Below are 19,360 nucleotides of genomic sequence, written 5' to 3' on the forward strand. Positions count from 1 at the left end.
GTCATTATTGTTAGCAAAACTTCTTTACCCTTTTATTTACCATGTCCAGTTTGTGAGCTTCCAACTTGGGGGACTTGCAAAACATATATTAAATAATGTATAAAGGACACATCATGAAAAATCCTATGCTTATGCCTTGAAGATTAAACTCACATTTCTAGCTCATTAACAGATGACAGCTATGGTTAATCTTGGAAACATGGAGACTCTAGAACACATACAAGAAAAAGTTGGGGATTTGATACATGAGAGCTGAGACTAAAATTCTTTGATCGGTCACATATACAGGCTTGACAATTTTTCCTTGAAATAGGAAACTTTAAGTAGGTCAATTTAATAACTGCTAACCTGGAGTTTATACATCCACACTCAACTATCCTTTTGATGAACTGCTGCCCAAAATGGAGTTATAACCCTGCACTATTAAAATATCTTTGGTTCAAGCAGAGAAATGAAGAAGCAAAAACTGATCTTGCCATTTAGGCTTTGTTATTGTTTGAGATCCAATAACTATTTGGTTTTGTTTTTCAGCATGGCATTAGTACATTTGGGACAGGACCTCGCATGTAGGACATAAGAATGGGTTCACTCGGGAAGATGGATTCTACCATTCTACCAGAGCTATGTTCCCACATGCAGTCACAATCCTGGCCCAACCGTGAAAGGCGGTCTGGCCAGAATAAACCCGACCAAAAAGATCAATGAAATGTTTGGGACATCATAAAGTACTGTGGAGGTAGGGTGGAGGAAGGGAACGAGTAGAGAGAAAAGGAATGTGAATTTAAAATGGGAAAACCCTTTCATTCTCCATTTGATTCATTTAAGGAGGGGAAAACCACCCAAGGAAGTTTTTTATTGCAGCGGATTACTAAAGAGCCTAGGTAACCCACCTACCACGGCCTCCCGCCGAAAACCCGAAAATCCCATTTCTTCCCAAGTGTGCACCCAGGAAAGGAGGGAAGACTGTGCATTTACAGTGGCGGGCGGTGCACAGGGCAAAGCAAGTTAGTGCCTCCTTCCCGAGCCAGCCTGACCTGGCTAACGGCAAAGTGCAGGGAGAATGATGACCACGGGGACCGGGAGGTCAAACTTAGGGTCGCTTCTCAGCCGAGTCGACCCGCCACCGAGGGGATGAGGAGGCGGGTAGGGACACCTGTCAAAGGACGGGGCCGGGGCCGCAGCGGGCGGGCGGGCGGCACTGCGGCGGCGGGGACCGAGGTTCGCAGCGCGCGGCGCAGAGCCGGCACCGACTCCGGGACTCGCGGGGAGCTTGCGCCCGCTGAGGGCTCGGGGGCGGGGGAGGGGGCGGTCCCGCGCCCGGGACGCCGTGGGAGGGGGCAGCAGCAGAGCAGGGCCCCGCAGCCGGGCGGACCCCGCCGCCCCAGCCGCGCTGCAGCCCCAGCCGTCTCGGGTCTCCGCCTGCCTGCTGCGCGCGGGGCCGGACCGGACGCCCCCTGGCTGCGCGGCGGGCCCGGGAGGAGGAGGGGGCCCCGCGCTTACCTGCTCTGGTGCGGCGGGGCCGCTGTCGCCTCGCGGGGCTGTGACCTGCGGCGGTGGCGGCGGCGGCGGCAGTAGTCGCGGCGGGGAGGGCGCTTCCTTCAGGAAGGGGTGGGATCTGCTCGCCCGCACGCCCGCCCGGCCCCCTCCTGCCGCGCCGGGGCCCGCCCCCGACTTATTCTGGGGTCCCTGCTGCTAGGCCTCTCTGGGAGAGCTGATCCCCCTGGTCTTGGGCTTGTGCCACCCCCCGGGGCCCCTAATAGTCACCCGGGGCAGGAGCCGGGTGTGGACGGGCGAGTCACTTCCGAAGCCTTTGTGGATGCGTTTGCCTGGCGCTCCTCATCCAACAAAAGGAAGGACGGAATCTGGGATCCTCCGCCCGGTGGTTATTTATTCCTGACCTGTTGTAACCTTCTGCCTGGCTCCCTTCCGTCCACACACCTAGGGATTTTGCACATAACAGCTAAAATTCATTTTCATGCCCATTGGCTGAGCGTAGCTCTCCACTCAGGCTGTCCCGCTTTTTTTTTTTTTTTTTTTTTTTTTTTTTTTGGCCCCTTTTATCGTATTGAACAAACACAGAGCCAACTTCTGACCCTGGCGACGAACAGCAGATACCAAGGCCGCCCTCCGAGTGCCAGCTTGTAGCTTTCCTCCCCTGTCTTGCCTGAGTGCGTCATAAACTGTGTTTATCAGCATTTTAACAGCTTCCCCCACCCCAGACCCCCAACCTACCATAGGGCCCCATGGCACTATGTTAGTGACTCTAGCAGCAGCGTGGATCCATTCCGTTTTTATCCCTCATCATGAACCTCATTCCAAACACAGCCTCTCTGGCCTCCCACAGAGGACCCTCCTTTATCAACCTGCCTTTGTCAGTCTGCCCTCCATTCTTTTAGGGGCTTCGGTACCACACCTGTCTTCTTTAAACTGTCGCCTCTCCAAGCAGGCTTTTCTTCTTTGCTTTTCTCTTTCTCTTTTCTCTCTTTCTCTTTCTTTCTTTCTCTTTCTTTTCCTTTCCTTTCTTTCTCTTTCTCTTTCTTCCTTTCTCTTTCTCTTTCTTTCTCTCTCTCTCTCTTTCTTTCTTTCCTTCTTTCTTTCTTCTTTTGACAGAGTCTCGCTCTGTCTTCCAGGCTGGCACGATCTCACCTCACTGTAACTTCCGCCTCCAGGGTTCAAGAGATTCTCCCGCCTCAGCCTCCTGAGTAGCTGGGACTACAGGCACCCACCACCATGCCCGACTAATTTTTGCTTTTTTAGTAGAGATGGGGTTTCACCACGTTGGCCAGGCTGGTCTCAAAACTCCTGACCTCAAGTGATCCGCCCACCTCAGCCTCCCAAAGTGCTGGGATTACAGGCGTGAGCCATCGCGCGCGCCCGGCCCAACCAGGTGTTTCTAAGAATCTTCTCCAATTCGGCATATTCAAATTCTGCAATTAATGCTCGGTTCCAGAACTCTCTTTTCCTTACAATTCTTGTGATTATTGTCTACTATGTGTATATTGATTCTTTTTTTTTTTTTCTTTCTTTCTATATATTGATTTCTTGTAACTGTTTTCTCCTGGCTGCTAGACTGTAAGCGTTCGGAGACTAGGGATCCCGCCTTCTCTTGTTTTCCTTACTTTAATGAATGGGACCATTATCCATTCAATTAAAACAGCAAAAACAAAAACTGAATCTTAGTCTAGACTCCCTTGAAAGTATATGCTCAATTTTGTGGAAATCAGCTTATACATACTTTTCTGAGGGAAGTAACTATCATATTCATCAGACCGTCAAAGTGGTCTGACTTCCCCAAAGTTAAGAACTGCTTGAGGCCCATCCATGGACCCCACCTCTGATGATACCCCGACTCCCTGTCCCCATGTCATTCATTTCTCTCTGCAATGCCGGAAAAAGCCCTCTAGCTAGACCTTCCGATTCATTCTTTCAGAACTAGATTCAGCCAGAGAGTTAGCTGTCCCTCATACAGAGCAATGGTGTTCTGTTTTCCCATCAGAATCACCAGTGGGGGCTTTAGAAAAGTAGACGTGCTGGGTCCACCTCAGACCCGGAGTCAAAACCTAATTGGAGGTGGCCGGGGCAAGCAGAACAGAAGTATTTTGACAAAGAACCACAGGTGATTCTGACATGCTCATGCCATGTCACTGCCTTTCTTGGGAGTAGGGCTCCCAATTTATAAAATGCGCTTACTTTCCCCTCCCCCAATTTTTTTTGTGGAAGGATTAAGAACCCTTGCACCGGGTTTAATTTATTTCAACACTTTCATTTTCATTTAGAGCCAGGCTGTGTTTCCTAAAAAAACCAACTTGAGTTTGTGAGGATTGCAGGCTCAGTGCCATTCCTCAGAACCACTAAATCACTGCCGCCTTCATCTCCAAAATGTCCCTCTAAATAAACCCCAAAAGCAAAATGAATTACATTTCTGACAGTGATATTACCAGCTGAAGCTGTATGTTAAAATGCTGGCCATGAAGGAGAGTTGGTTGCTATAAGCAGATTCCGTTAATGTCAAGAGGGTTCAAGTGAAGCTTTGAGAGTACAAGCAAAACACAGGCTTCTCTGTGCCTTTTTCTTGGTATCCCATCTGTTAAAATTTGTTGTCCACCATGTCTCAATGTGACCTTGGATATTTTAAATCATATATGGGTGTAAGACTGAAATACTTCTCCAGAACTGGTTGTCTTTTTTTCTTTTGAATATTTTTTTCAGAGATGAATTTTAAATGAATCTCTGAAGGCTTCCAGCCGGCACTTCCTCCTACCTCACAAAGACCAGCAAAGGCCCCAAGGCAGCTTGGTCCTGAGTGCTTGGGAAGTGGGAGTGAGGAATTGTTGTGTTGATGAGGCAAGCACAAATTTGTGAGGATCTTCCTGCCTCCTCTTCTTACTCCTTTTCACAGGAAGCTAGATCTCAAGAGTATATGCTATTCCTTGGCATCACTTGGGAGATGGTCACATTGATCCATTGTAAAATGTGACATTTAATAAAGGTCCCATCCTCTTCTGCCTCCAATTCAAAGGCCATCTCTGGAATGGCCATTGTCGGTGGAGGATATAGGTTCTCTAACATCTGCAGCACTCCCCCTGTTCCCAAGAACCCCTAGACCACTGAGCTTGGTTCTGCCCTCTCATACGTGAACTCTTTTCTTCTGATCTCAGAACCCTCATGTGTGTCCTATCGATGGTAAGGAGCTTGATCAGAACTGGCTGTCTTTTTAAAAAATACATACAAAGATTCATTCTGTACCTTCAAGTGATCTGTTGATAGTGATAGTGTGCCAAAATGATGCAGGCTGTGAGGAAAGGGCCAGGCACGGCGTAAGAGACTGGCACATGGAAGAAACAGAGCTTAAGGACCAGAAAGAGATGCCAGCCACAAACTTAGTCAGATTTTGTGTAAAATGGAGAGTCATACTCAGAGACATCAACATTCTACAGAACCACAACTAGGCATCCTGATTTCAAAACTATATTGTTCTACAAGGCTGATGTCCTAACTCTGGTGAATAGCACAAACATTCATCTATTTGAGTGGGTGATGGGTGGTGGTGGTTTTTCTGATATAAGTGAATTTATTATCTAACTGAAACCACTACAAAACATTTAGAATTACAAGGAAATTTTATATTCTTGCTCATTTTCTTTCTCTTTGGCAGCCAATTTGTTGTTGTTATTTTATGATTCAAATCATTTCCCTAATTCATTTGAAAAAACAAAATTGAGAAGCACAGCTCATAAATAACGCTCTCAGGGATTCTGGAAATCCCTGCTGTTGGTCCAATTGCAATGACTGTCATTACAATAAAAATCTCTGTATAACAAAGTCATTGCCAAACCTTATCCAACAACTGGTAATCCAAGTAGTCTCTGATAAACAACAAAATCGGGGGGCGCAGTGGCTGTAATCCCAGCACTTTGGGAGGCTGAGGCGGGCGGATCAGGAGGTCAGGAGCTGGAGACCATCTTGGCCAACATGGTGAAACCCCTCTCTACTAAAAATACAAAAAATTAGCTGGGTATGGTAGTGTGTGCCTGAAATCCCAGCTACTCGGGAGGCCAAGGCAGGAGAATCACTCGAACCAGGGAGTCAGAGGTTGCAGTGAGCTGAGATTGCGCCACTGTACTCCAGCCTGGCAACGGAGCAAGACTCCTTTCAAAAAAAAATTGGCCAGGCACTGTGGCTTATGCCTGTAATCCCAGCACTTTGGGAGGCCAAGATGGGTGGATCACGAGGTCAGGAGTTCAAGACCAGCCTGGCCAAGATGGTGAGAGCTAGTCTCTACTAAAAATACAAAAATTAGCCAGGCGTGGTGGCACAAGCCTGTAATCCCAGCTACTCAGGAGGCTGAGGCAGAGAACTGCTTAAACCCAGGAGGTGGAGGTTGCAGTGAGCTGTGATCAGACCACTGCCCTTCAGCCTGGGCAACAGAGTGACACTCTGTCTCAAAAAAAAAAAAAAAAAAAAAAAAAACATAGAAAGTCATTGAAATGGCATTTGATCATTATCAAAACTGCCTATTAAAGAAAACCTTGTAAAGGCAATTGGAAGGGTAATGAGAGTACATCTGCTCACAGGAGTAAATAAATGGAAGCCTTTATTTTATTCCCATTTTGAGAGAGGCCCCAGATAATAGTTGTCAACCACAGTCACATTCCAAGCAAAGTTCTAGACTACCATATAGGATTTGCAAAGGAATGTTCTTGAATTTCTCATTTACCCTGTCATAGGTGTTCTAGGAGGCCCTTTGTCTGCACTTACCACAGGGAGGTGAAGGGGGCTTTTCTCTCACCTGAAGTCTAGTGAGAAGGACATAAGGCAGACCTCCTGGAGAGCTCCATGGATGTTCCTTGCAATTTTGGGAACACCAAGGGCTGGTGCCTGGTTCATGCCTGAGAAACCCAAAGGGCCAGAGTTAGCAAAAGCGGCCTCAACATCAGGTAGGGACTGTGGTTAGGGAAGTAATTTACTCTCACAGAAGACAAGGCTAAGAGAGTCACATAGGGCAGGATTGACCTTGATTGTACCCAAGAGGATTGCTTGGAAAGGCAGCGGCTTCTGCAGAAAGAGGCCAGAGGTTTGCCTCCAAATGTGCAGAGTCTGGGGCAAGACTCTAAAGTAACGAGGCAGAAGCAAAATGAACCTGTTCATTCCACGAGGATGAATGGGTGGTGAGAAGTTCCCCAGAGGGTGGCCATGGTAAGCAACATCCAACAAACTCATCACAGGGGTTGTAAGAGAAAGTATCAGCTGGAAATATATGCCACGGCCAGAGGTAGCCATGGTAGGTAGCAAGAGCCATCCAACACCTTCCCGGCTCCTCAGCTCTCTCTTTTCCCCTCCCGTCCTGGAGGAATCAGGCAGCCAGTGAGAGTAGAAAGACGGTGGAAGCCCTAGGCTGGAAGGAAAACACAGAAAGCCTACCATTAGCCACCTTTTCCCAGTCAAGTGTGGAATTTTTAAGATTATTTTACTGTACCATACATTTTTTTAAAAAACTTTTTGGTTCAGGGTGTATGTGCAGATTTGTTATATAGGTAAATTGCACATCACAGGGGTTTAGTGTACAGATTATTTTGTTCCTGGGATGTCGTTGCAATCTCCTGGATTTCCTTCTTCCTCTCTGACTGCTTCTCACATACTCCTTCACAGCGAGCTCCACCTTGTGCAGATGTGTCCTCAGTAGTCTGCATATAGTCCTGTCTCTTCTAACACTGGGCTCTCCCTCTGTGTAATGGTATCTCTCTGCAAACCAATCATCCATCCTTGTCTTTATCTGATCAGCCTGCAGTACCTCCAATTCAAAACCAAACTCTAGGAAGCCTCCTGATTCCTTGATCAGCCTGAAATCTGGGAGTTAGCAACAACTCGTTTTCTCTCTTCAAGTGATCTCATCTTTACTCAGGAATTAAGTCCTATTTCTTAGTCCTACTTTTACAACATCCTGGGAAGCTGTCTCCTTTTTATTTCTACTGTTTTAGAGCAAGTCCTGGTCACCTTTAGTGTGCTTGATTGCCCTACCTCCTTCCCTCAACCTCCACTCTCTTCCCTGCTCCAATCTTCCTCTCTTACTGTACCCACTCTTTTTCTTTTCTTTTATTTTCTTTCTCTATTTCACTTTTTAAAAATTCATGTCCTACATGCTTAATTAAAAAGTGAAACCGAGAAGCTAAACAGTGATGAGAACAGCAATTCAGACCTCTCTGGAGATAAGAATGAGGATGCTGTCAGTATACAAAGTGTTACAAACACTCAATGCCCTGATACACCTACAAACACACGTACTGGGAAGGAAAAGTTGGGTAAAGGAAAAATGGAAGTCAAAGAAATGCAAATATTCTTTCAAATGTGTGAATAGTCTCAAGGAAAACCATAACCAACCATTGTTTGGAGTTCAGTTTAACTGGCACAGTAAAAGAGGAGATCCATTAGTGTTTGCAGCTGTAGGAAGTGATAGAGTTACCTTGTACGAATATCATTCACCAGAAGAAATCCGGTTGTTGCAGTCTTATGTGGATGCTGGTGGATCCTTTCCTGGGTTTTTAATATCGTTGGTCAAAAGAATTAATTTTCAACAATTACACCAAAACTTTTATAAATTAATTCCCTAAAGGTTTTTTCTTTCTTTCTTTCTTTCTTTTTTTAAGCAAAAAGGCCAGGTGCAATGGTTCATGCCTGTAATCCCAGCACTTTGGAAGGCCGAGGTGGGTGGATCACTTGAGGTCAGGAGTTCGAGACCAGCCTGGTCAACATGGTGAAACCCAATCTCCACTAAAAACTACAAAAATAAGCTGGGCGTGGTGGCACGTGCCTGTAATCCTAGCTACTCAGGAGGCTGAGGCATGGGAATCGCTTGAACTCAGGAGGTGGAGTTTGCAGTGAACCAAGATCACCCAGGTGACAGAGCGAGACTCCGTCTCCAAAAAAAAAAGTGAAAAAAAAAATCCAAATATGTATAATAAAAAGTTAATAATCTCCCATTATCTCCAACCCCTTTCCTCCTACCTCCAGTATGAATACACTGGTATGCATCCTTTGAATATTTGTTCATGTACATACAAATACACATTCACATTTTAAAACAAAAAAATGGGATTATGGTATATATATAGACTATAGAACTCTTTTCTGACTTAAAAATATATCATGGACATCCCTCCAAGTCAATCCAAAGAGATTTAACTCATTTATTTAAAACAATCACAGCTTTATTGAGAAATAATTCACACACCATACAATACATCCATTTAATAGTACATTCAATGATTTTCAGTATATATACACAGTTAGGCAATTATCACCCCAATCAATAACATTTTCATTGCTTCAAAAAGAAATTCTATATCTATTATCAGTCCTATTATTCTATGCCTTTTATTTCCCACTTCCCCCCAAAAGTAGATTAGTGGTTTACAAGGGGCAGCCACTAAACTAATTTTTGTCTTCATGGATTTTCCTATTCTTAATATTTCATATAAATGGAATCATATGATATGTGATCTTTTGTTTCTGGATTCTTTAACTTACTCATTCACACTGTGGTATGCATCAGTACTTAAGTTGCTTTTTTGCCAAATAGTAGTCTATTGAATGAATGTACCACATTCATTTATCTGTTGTTTATCCATTTATCTGTTGGTAAACATTTAGGTTGTTTCTGTATTTTGACTATTAGAAATAATGCTGCTATGAACATTCACGTACGTGTTTTCATGTGGATATGTTTTTATATCTTTTGGTTATATACATAGTAGTGAAATTTTTGCGTCATTCAATAACTCTATATTTGACCTTTTGAAGAACTGCCAAAGAACAAAGTCAGAGAATGACTTAGTCTATTTTGTGCTGCTGTAACAGAATAGCACAGAAATTTATTGGCTCGCTGTTCTGGAGGTTCCATATTGGAGCCATATGGCTGTACCATTTTACATTACCATCAGCAGTGTACAAGAATTTCTATTTCTCCGTATCATTGCCAACAGTTGTTATTGTCCATTAAATCTTTTTAAAATTATAACCATCCTCATGCGTGAAGTGGTATCTTACTGCGGTTTTGATTTGCATTTTCCTGAGGGCTATGATGTTGAATACCTTTTCATGTGCTTACTGGCCATTCATATATCTTGTTTGAAGAAATGTCTACTCAGATAGTTTGCCCATTTTAAAATTATCTTTTGACTATTGAGTTGTGATGGTTCTTCATACAAATCTCTTATCAAATGCATGACAATCTATTCTTCTGGTTGTTCTTTCACTTTTATATTATATCCTTTGAAGCACCAAAGTTTTTAATTTTAATGAAGTCCAAATTAGCTACTTTTTTTCTTTTGCTGCTTCTGCCTTTGGTGTCATATCTAAAAAGACTTTGCCTAACCCAAGACCACCAGACTTACTCCTATACTTTCTTTGAAGAGTTTTATAATTTTAACTCTTCCATTTAGGCCTTTGATCCATTTTTAGTTTTGTGTGTGTTGTGTGTGTGTGTAAGACACCAGGAAAGGGTCCAACTTTATTCTTCTTCATGTAGTTATCCAGTTGGACCAGCACCATTTGTTGGAAAAGATTTTTCTTTTCCCACTGAACTGTCTTGGCACCCTTGTTGAAAATCAGTTGACCATAAATGTGAGGGTTTATTTCTGTACTCTCAGTTCTATTCTGTTGATTTATATGTCTACCTTATGCTAGCACCACATTGCCTTGGTTACTGTAGTAAGTTTTAAAATTAGGAGGTCTGGCCGAGCGCAGTGGCTCATGCCTGTAATCCCAGCACTTTGGGAGGCCGAGGCTAGCAGATCACCTGAGGTCAGGAGTTTGAGACCAGCCTGACCAACATGGAGAAACCCCATCTCTACAAAAAATACACACACACACACACAAATTAGCTAGGCATGGTGGCCCATGCCTGTAATCCCACCTACTTGGGAGGCTCAGGTAAAAGAATTGCTTGAACCTGGGAGGTTGAGGTCACAATGAGCCGAGATTGCGCCATTGTACTTTATAGCCTGGGCAACAAGTGTGAAACTCCGTCTCAAAAAATAAAAAATAAAAATAAAAATAATTTAAAAAATAAATAGAATGAGGAGGTCTGAGTCCTCCACTATGGTTTGAATGTGTCCTCAAAAGAGCATGTATTAGAAACTATATCCCTAACCCAGCAATGTTGGAAGGCGAGGCGTAAAGGCAGGTGATTAGGCTGTGAGGGCTCTGCCCCTCTTGCTCTCCTGCACACATACACTCTTTCTCTCTTGGTCTCTTTTGCACCCTTTTTCTCTCCCATCTCTTTGCCCCTCTTGCTCTCTCTTTGCCCTTCTGCCACGGAACGACGCAGCAAGAAGGTTCGTGTCAGATGCTGGCTCCTTGATCTTGGGCTTCCTAGCCCCCAGAACAGTGAGCCAATAAATTTCTGTTCACAGAATACCCAGTCTGTACTATTTTGTTATAGCAGCACAAAACAGACTAAGACATTCTCTGACTTGGTTCTCTTTCAAAATTATTTTGGTTATTCTGTGTCCCTTCCATTTACATGTGAATTCTTAAACCAACTTGTCAGGTTTGGCAAAGAAGCTAGCTGTTGTTTTGCTAGGGATTGTACTGAATTTGTAGATGAGTTGGGAGAATATTGCCATCTTAACAATATTGGTCTTCCAGTTCATGAACATGGAATTTTTTTCTATTTATCTAAGTCTTCTTTAATTTATTTAAACAATATTTTGACATTTTTAGCTATAGACTTTGCATTTGTTTTGTTAAATTTATTCCTAAGTATTTTGTTCTTCTTGATGTTATTATAAATACATTGTTTTTTATAATTTTGTTTTCAGTTTGTTGCTAGTGTATAGAAACACAATTGAATTTTTTTTTTTTTTTTTAGACAGAGTCTCATTTACTCTGTGGCCCAGGCTAGAGTGCAGTGGTGCGATCTTGGCTCACTGCAACCTCCACCTCTCAGGTTCAAGTGATCCTCCTGCCTCCTGAGTAGCTGAGACTACAGGCGTGTACCACCACACCCAGCTAATTTTTGTATTTTTGTAAAGAGAGGATTTCACCATGTTGGCCAGGCTAGTCTCAAACTCCTGACCTTAAGTGATCCACCTGCCTTGGCCTCCTAAAGAGCTGGGATTGCAGGCATGAGCCACGACGCCTGGCCAGAAACAAACTGATTTTGTACGTTGATCTTGTAACCTGCAACCTTGCTAAACTTATGCATTAGTTCTGGTGTAGTGTGTGGGCGTATGCATTCCCTAAGATTTTCTATATTCAGGATTATGGCATCTGCAAATAGAGGTAGTTTTACATCTTCCTTTTCAATTTGGATGCTGTTACTTATTTTTCCTGCCTAATCGCCCCGCGTTAGAACCTTCAGCACCATGTTGAACAGAAGTGACAAGAGTGAACATCTTTATTTTGTTCCTGATCTTAGGGAAAAGCATTCAACCTTTCATCATCGAATATGATGTTAGCTGTTGGGATTTTTGCATGTGGCCCTTATCAAGTTTTACAAGTACTCTTTTAGTCTAGTTGTTGATTGCTTTTGTCATGAAGGGGTGTTGGATTTTGTCAATTCTTTCTTCTGTGCTTATTGAGATGATCATACTTTTGTCCTTAATTCTATCAGCCCATTTATGCCTAGTGTTCCATTATTGGAACACTAAGCATGTAAGAGTTATTTATATCCTACTGCTCAAGGTCATCACCAAGGTCTGATTGCAAAAATTCAAAAAAATGCAACCTCAGGCATAAATGGGTTAATTCCATGTGTTACATGGATTGATTTTCAGATGTTAAATCAATTTTGCATTCCTGGAATACATTTCAGTTGGTCATGATGTATAATCTTTTTAATATACTGCTGGATTTGGATTGCTAACATGTTAAAGACTTTTGTATCTATATTTATAAGACATATCAGTCTGTAGTTTTCTTTTCTTCTGATGTCTTTGTCTAGTTTTGGTATCAGGGCCTCAAAAAATGAGCTGAGCAAAGTCATTTCTAGCAGTTTAATAATATTCCATATTTGGTTGTGTCACTATTTAGCCATAGCCATACTGACAAACATTTGTTTCTATTTTTTGCCACTATCCACAATCACAATGTATAGGATATATATATATATATATATATATATATATATATATACATATATATATATATATAAAATTATGTATGTGTGATTTATTTCTGAAAAAAATTCCTAAATGTGAGATTTCTGATTCAAAAGGTAGATGTTTTTCTTTTTGGGGGGATGGAGTCTCGCTCTGTCACCCAGGTTGGAGTGCAGTGGTGTAATTTCGGCTCACTGTGATGTTTACCTCCCAGGTTCAATTGATTCTCTTGCCATGCTTCAGGCGCCCGAGTAGCTGAGATTACAGGCACTGGCCACCGCACCTGGCTAATTTTTGTATTTTTAGTAGAGATAGGGTTTCACCATGCTGGCCAGGCTGGTCTCAAACTCCTGACCTCAAGTGATCTGCCTGCCTTAGGCTCCCAAAGTGTTGGGGTTACAGGCGTGACCCACCATGCCCAGCCAAATGTAGGTATTTTTAGTGTTCATATATATTTTCAGATACCTTTCTAAAAAGGTAACAATTTATACCACTACCAGCAATATATGAAAATATTAGTTTCTCTACACCCCACCAAGACTGATTATTATCATTATTTTTAAAGGTTGTTACATTGCCAAATTGATGTTTTTCTTTTCGTTTCCCCTACTATTATTTTTCTATTGAAAAAATTTTAGGTCTTTATGTATTAGGGACAAGAATCCCTTTTCTGCTATGTATTTTATAAATTTTTTTCAGTTTATTACTTTCCTTTTGACTTTGGTTTTGATGTTTTTGACATAAAAGTATTTTTAATTTTTTTAAGGTCAAACATTTCTCTCTCTCTCTCTCTCTCTTTCTCTCTCTCTCTTGGCTTCTGGGTTTCCAGGCTTACTTGGAAAGGTCTCTTCCAAGCTAATATTATTCAAATATTCTTCCAATTTTCTTCTAATGTTTTTAGTGTGTGTGTGGTTTTGTTTTGTTTCTTACTTTTAATTCTCTGCTACATTTAAACTTTCTATTTTTTATTTTATTGTATTATTTATTTATTTATTTTTGAGACAGAGTTTTGCTCTTGTGGCAGAGGCTGGAATGCAATGGTGCAATCTCAGCGCACTGCAACCTCCGCCTCCCGGGTTCAAGCAATTCTCCTGCCTCAGCCTCCCAAGTAGCTGAGGTTACAGGTGCCTGCCACCACACTGGGCTAATTTTTTGTATTTTTAATAGAGACAGATTTCACCATGTTGACTGGGCTGGTCTCGATCTCCTGACTTCAGGTGATTCACCCACCTCAGTGATGGAATTATGCAAGTGAGCCACTGCAGCCCGCCTCATTCAGAATTTTTAAGTTTCTGTTACAAGGTAGGGATCTAACTAACTTAGTTTTTTCTAGTTTGATTAATAATTATGCCAGCACTTTCAATTAAAAGTGCTTTACCATCAAATTGTTACCTTTGTCATTAATTTTCATATCAACATATCTATGTCTGGGTTCTCTATGCCAATATCATTTTATCTTGATAATTTTAATAAAGTAAGGCAAGTTCTCCTTTGCCATCCTTCTTTTTAATGAATTTCTTCCATGTCCTTAGACATTTATTCTGCCACTTTTTAGTAAGCATTGTCATCTGGTTCCTGGGCTTTCTTCTATGGTGCATTAGTCATGTCTTTTGGGAAGGCGGATCTTGGCTATGGAGGTGGCCTCAATCAGCCAAAGCCAATCAGTTTAATCCAAATTTTCTGGCTACATTAATTTGTTCGTGGAGGGGTAAGACCTAAATTCATCTAATTGCTGTGAAACTTAGGACTTTTCATTAATAATTGGGTTGGGGGAAGAATGAAATAGCTCTGGTTTCTGCTGGTAGCAATCTTGGAACCATGAGAGAAACTAGTCTGGAGATGATGTCTACACATGGAAGAGAAAAAAGCCAAGATAATTGCAGAAAACTGAAGGTGAGATCTTGATCAAACTGTGCCTGAAGTCCACCCTACTTCTGGACTTCTTATTTTTACAAACCAGTAAATTTCTTTCTTTGTTTTAATTCAGGCAGTCAGGTTATCTGTTACTGTATTCACAATGGAAAGCCATATGTGTAACTGCTACTCATCGGGCTTTACAAAAATTTTCTTTCTAAAAACTAACATGAAAATGATCTCTCATTGTTCTGAAACCCTTCAATCTCCTCATTAGCAATAAAATGATACTCCAGCTCTTTGGCATGGCCTGATTCTATCCCACTTCCCCATTACTATTGTTCCTCCCACATACACACATACCTAAATTCACCTCCTAATCATCTCCCAGTTTCCACTCCTCTATTTTCTCACTTGAAAGTTCAGCCTTCTATTAAAGGTGTACACACATTTGGATCTAAATTCCTCAAACATATGTTAAATACCTACTACGTGGGAATGGCCTGTTGAAGGTGGTGGGGATGCAAACGTGAGTGAAGGATGAACACTGCCTTAAAGGAGCTACCTGTAAGTAGGGGAGTCGGACGCACGATCGTATCATCCCAGTGTGATGTGATGAATGCACTAACACAGACATGCACAATGCCTTGTAGATAGTAAATGATGGAAGAGTATTTATTAAACAAAATGGAATTTAAAGTCATGTTAACACAAACATGGATTCTGGATCTTTAAAGTTATGCAAAGATAAATCACTGTGAGAAAGAATTAAGTAAACATGAAGCCATCCTTACAGGGTTAACAGGAATTCTGGATCAAACGGAGTTATAATTAAGCATTAATCAGGCTGCACTTTGGCCCATTTCTTTGTAGCCAAAAGTCACGTAGCACTAGATACCATTTGTATACTCATTGTTCCTATAGATAGAATTTCTGACATTAGAATTTTAAGGCTTTTGTTTAAAATAGACAGGTTCTCTAACACTAAATTCATAAGACGTTTGTTTAAGAATGGCTTAAGATGATTTTTAGCTCCCAAATTGCAGTGAAACAGCTGATGCCAACAAGCAGCTGATGCCAGCCCTACAGAGGACTGGAATCAGCATGAGAACACAGCTTCTGTATCTTCCTATCCCATGACTTCACTCTGCACTCTTTGACCGATCAATAATCATACTTTGGCCATCCCAAAACCCTTAAAAACTCTACCCTCAAACTCCACAGGGGCACATATTTGAGGTTTCCTTCTGTCTCCTTGTTTGGCTGCCCTACAATTAAACTACATTCTCTGCTGCAGCCCCACGTCTCAGCCTATCGACTTGCTGTGTGCATCAGGCAAATGAATTTACTACGTTTACAAACAAGAAATAAACAAGACCTTTAAAAATAGAATAATTTATAGCTCTTTTCTTGTGATGCCTTTGTCTGGTTTTGGTATCATGGATAATACTGGTCTTGAAAAAAGAACTGAGCTAAGTCATTTTTAACAGCTTTATAATACTCCATAATTTGCCAGCACAACCTCCCTGTCACACCACCCATGCCAACACCCCATACACGCACCCCCCCTCCACACACACACACACAAACACACACACACACACATTTTGGGACTGCCACAGGCCCCAGCTGCTGAAGACTGAAGTGAGATGAGTAGAACCAGTTGGTACTAAGAAGAAAGTGAGCCTCAGAGTTACACGGAGTGAAGAATGTGAACTGTGAAGAGGAGGGCCTCTGCTCTGCCTCTCTTAGTAGCCTGTCACGTTAGTGCCTTTCCTAACACTTAACGTGGGCACTCAATGATTATTGAATTGCAAAGTACTGCCTTCTTCCTACTTCAAAAAGCTGAGTCTGCCTCCTGGCTAATAAAGCCCTCTCTTATCTCCACAACTGCCTAAACTATTTGTTTCCTACTCCTGCCCCTTTCTTCTTCAAGACTGCCTGCACTTTCATTTGAACCTTGCTAGCCTGTAAAAGAAATTGGGCAGGGTAGATAAGCACAGGGTCTGATGCATGCTAAATTCCAAACTTACCTGGGGCCCATCTCCTAGGACAAAATGAATACACCTTGGGCTGTTCATTTCTGAAAAACAGTTCCCTGTGCTTCAGATCTCAGATCACAGCCATCACTAAGCGAGCCTGTCGGATTTTTATGTCACTCATAACTGCATATCCACACCGAATCCCTCCTCCTCAGCTTTTGCCCTTTCGAATGCACTAATTGAAAGATAGGCATCCAGTACTACTCTCTGCAATCCGGGCCCCTGGTCTCCACAGATTCAAACTCCAGGGTGTCAGCTCTCCAATCCCCTCTAAGACAGCCCTGTCCAGCCCACAGATCCCTGAACCTTGGAAAGGCAAGCTGACTCCATCTTTTCCCTGAGAGTTCTGGCCGGACCTTTCCTTGGCTGCCCTTTGTTAAAAGTTTTTTTTCCACTATAGATACAGTATTCGAGCGTAACAGAACTGCCCTTGTTGTAGTCTTTCCACTGGTTCAGTCTGTTCTCCCCCTAATTGTGAGTTAGTGAGACTAATTCCACAAGCACAACTTTGCAAGGGGCCATTTTGCATTACAAACAGGCATGACAGGCCTTCAAGTACCGGCCAGAAGATGGTCCCTGCGGGAAGCCGAATCAAGCCAGTTCAGTTAAACTCCAACCAGGCAACCTCCTGTTAACTGATTGTGTCACCTTGAGCCAGCCAGATTCTCTGGGTTTCAGCTGTAAAATTAAAGCCACGGACCTTAGATACTCTCACAGTCTGTGATTTTCGAGATAGGGTCACCCACGCAGTGTGGGACTGAGGCAAACTACTGTGGGAGCCCCTGTTCTTCCACATTAATAGGTTTAGACAGATGAAACCAGAGAATAACACCAAGAGCAGCTTTGCTTGATTAATTAAAACTTCTAATACTAAACAGGGAGGGAGCATCATGGTTGCCAGGCAATCAGCCTCCATGCTTATTGACAGAGGGGTGGAGTTGGCTCAGATCTCTTAGCGGCAGCTGATGGAACCACTCAGTGGCTCTTTTCCTGACCATTGTCGTCCTGTGGAGCTCTAACCAAACCATCTTCACAGCCGTGTAGGGACACTCTTGCTTTCTCTGCAACCCTGAAGTTTGCATACTGAAATAATGGAAACAATTTTTTGTTCTATAGAAAACAGCTCTACCCATATTCCTATTGTCTTCATGGAAGTCTATCTACTGACAGTGGCCGGCACACACCTGTCCATCCTTCAGTCACCTGTGCTTGCCTTTCCTCTGACCTCCTCATGTGGTCAACTCTCTGTCCAATAGCCATGGACCTCGTAGACTATCTAGAAGCACTGCACAGAGGTGACGTGGAGGCACAGTGGAGTGAAAGGGCAGCCCAAGCTGCCAAGTGAGTAGACATGGAACAGTCTGAAACCCTCCACTAAGCCAGTGTAATGACAGAACACATGGTCCTTATTAAATACACACACACACACAAATGGTTGTCTGGACTCCTCTATTTTCCTTGCCACCACCCCTTTTTCAACCTATTAGCATTTACAGCTGGTCTCCCTCATTAAAAATAAGCACATTATGCAGATCATGTCTCTCTTTAGTGACCTCCATTGCATAAGAATACAACCCAAGTGGCCAGTGCGGTGGCTCACGCCTGTAATCCCAGCACTTTGGCAGGCCAAGGAGGGCAGATCACCTGAGGTCAGGAGTTCGAGACCAACCTGGCCAACATGATGAAACCCCGTCTCTACTAAAAATACAACCAAAAAAATTAGCCAGGCGTGGTGGTAGGCACTTATAATCCCAACTACTCAGGAGACTGAGGCAGGAGAATCACCTGAATCTGGGAGATCGAGGTCTCAGTGAGCCAAGACTAAGCCATTGTACTTCAGCCTGAGGGACAGAGCAAGACTCCATCTCAAAAAAAAAAAAAAAAAAAAAAAAGAATACAACCCAAATGTCTTCCTGCTACCTCCAAGGTGCTGAGTGGTCTGGGGCCTGGACACCTCTTCAGCCTGGTTGGGGCCCCACTCCCCTGGCTCACCATGTTGCAGCAATGTGAGCCTTCTAGACCAGTCTTCAACAGGCCAGACTCTTTCTTCCTTAAGGTCTTTGCCCAGACTGCACTCACTGGCTGGGAAGGTCTTTCCTTGGCTGTTTCTATGGTGGATTGCCTTTCACCAGTCAGATCTGTTTCCCGCCTGCCCAATCGAATACAGTTGCTCCTTCTTGTTTCTGTCTCATCACCATGTTTATTTTCTTCACAGCATTTCTCCTAATCTGTAATTACATTGTTTATATATTTGTTGACTTATTTATTATTGATTTCTCCCATCAGAGTACAAGCTCAGCAACCTCAGGACGCAGTCTACCTTGCTCATAGTTGTCTCCAAGTGTCTAGCTCAAGCCTGGCACATACTAAATATTCAATAAATAGGTGTTGAATAAAAGAATAATGATGAATAAAAGATGTGCCAAGATACTACATTTACACGTAGTCACACGTGTGCATCATGCCATCATCCCCGTCGTGCTTGCTACGTGCCTTGCACTGTTCCGAGTACTTTGTACAGGTTAAACTCATTTAGTTCTCACATAAGTCTATGAAGCAGAATTATAATCATCTCCAGTGTACAGGGAAAGAGGCAGAGGCACAGAGTGGTTAATTAGCTCATCTAAGATCAGACTGTGAGCTGGGTGGATGTATTTGTTTGCTAGGGCTTCCAAAATAAGATACCATAGACTGGATGGCTTACACAGAAATTTGTTTTCTCACAGTTCTGGAAGCTGAATGTCCAAGATCAAGGTGCCAACAGGAATGGTTTCCTCTGAGACTTCTCCTTGGCATGCAGATGGCTGCGCTCTTGTTGCCCCGCCTCATGGCCATCCCTCTGTTCATGCACACCCATGCAGATGC

General features: G+C 42.9%; 1 protein-coding gene across 3 annotated transcripts in view; it reads right to left on the bottom strand.

Annotated features, from left to right (window-relative positions):
* Positions 1–1,872, bottom strand: part of TMEM150C (transmembrane protein 150C) — a 76,195-nt gene extending 74,323 nt beyond the window's left edge. Inside the window, exon 1 of one of the 3 annotated variants that reach the window (XM_074396352.1) lies at positions 1,765–1,872. The gene's annotated coding sequence lies outside the window, so the exon portion shown is untranslated. Of the gene's footprint in view, positions 1–1,500; positions 1,618–1,764 lie in introns of those variants that run through there. The other 2 variants (XM_074396351.1, XM_074396349.1) reach the window with 2 other exon arrangements.
* Positions 1,873–19,360: the final 17,488 nt, after the last annotated feature.

The sequence above is a fragment of the Saimiri boliviensis genome, chromosome 3, assembly GCF_048565385.1.
Source record: "Saimiri boliviensis isolate mSaiBol1 chromosome 3, mSaiBol1.pri, whole genome shotgun sequence".
Lineage (NCBI taxonomy): Eukaryota > Metazoa > Chordata > Mammalia > Primates > Cebidae > Saimiri > Saimiri boliviensis.